The sequence below is a fragment of the Crocuta crocuta genome, unplaced genomic scaffold (assembly GCF_008692635.1).
Source record: "Crocuta crocuta isolate KB4526 unplaced genomic scaffold, BGI_CrCroc_1.0 scaffold581, whole genome shotgun sequence".
NCBI lineage: Eukaryota > Metazoa > Chordata > Mammalia > Carnivora > Hyaenidae > Crocuta > Crocuta crocuta.
The window spans coordinates 522,587-523,545 of NW_027528635.1; the positions used below are offsets into that span (position 1 = coordinate 522,587).

General features: G+C 41.3%; 1 protein-coding gene across 5 annotated transcripts in view; it reads left to right on the forward strand.

Annotated features, from left to right (window-relative positions):
- The window catches only part of SLITRK4 (SLIT and NTRK like family member 4), a 694,124-nt gene that overhangs the window by 35,476 nt on the left and 657,689 nt on the right, over positions 1 to 959 (forward strand). The window lies entirely within an intron of this gene.

The following is a 959-nucleotide window of genomic DNA, read 5'->3' on the forward strand; positions in this document are numbered from 1 at the left end:
TTGTCAGCAAAACTTATATAGCTTTTGCTATAGGCTTTTTCTTTTTTCTTTTTTCTTTTTTTACTGAAACATTTCTCTGACCCTCATTATTCCTTGCCTAATAATTAGAAAAATCTCAAAAAAAAAGAAAAAAGAAAAATATGTTAGTTTGTCAGCTTGACTCTACCCTTTCCCCCATTGCAATGATGTCTTTCTGTATCTGTTTCCCTTTCCTAGACCATTAGCTGCTTGACAGCGACGGTATCTCCTTAGAGCTGTGTCTTCGGCGCCTGCTACAGTGCCTGCCACCCAGCTGCAGATCATCACCATGTACTCAACAAATGGTGATTGAACGCCTACTTTGTTTGAAACCCTGGGAGTGTGTAAGCGAGTAAAACATACTGGGCATTGCCCTCATGCCACCAAAGACCTAGTGGGGAGAGACAGACCAGGGATAAGTAGGAAAGAAATAAAAATTAAGTTCTATTAAAAGAGCTTAAGAAAACAATGGAAGGAATAGAGAAAAACAAGGGGTTGTCTGCTTTCGGTGGGGTTCACAGAAGCCTGATGGAAGAAATGAAGCAAGCCACATAATGAAAGGGCAAAGAGCATGACAGACCAAAGAAACAGCATGTGCAAAGGTCCTGAGGTGGGACCTTTGTTCTATTTGAAGAACCAAAAGAAAAGAAGCGTGGCTGAAGCCTAGTGTCACAAGGTGTGGTGGGAGACCTGTACCAAGGCCAGGCACTCACGAGTTTTCCAGGAACGGCGGAGGCTTTTAGGATGCGGATAAGAACCTCAGATAAGCANAGAGTTGTTCTCGCATGAATAAATTGCCTCTTGTCTACATATTTGTAATTACCTTTCATCTCTGTCATCCTAACTCACTTGTGCTCTAGATTGATTTTTCCGGTGAAGCTTTACTCACAGTTCTGTATTAAGCTTTTTCTAATACCTAAAAATTGCAGTGAAAATCCCTG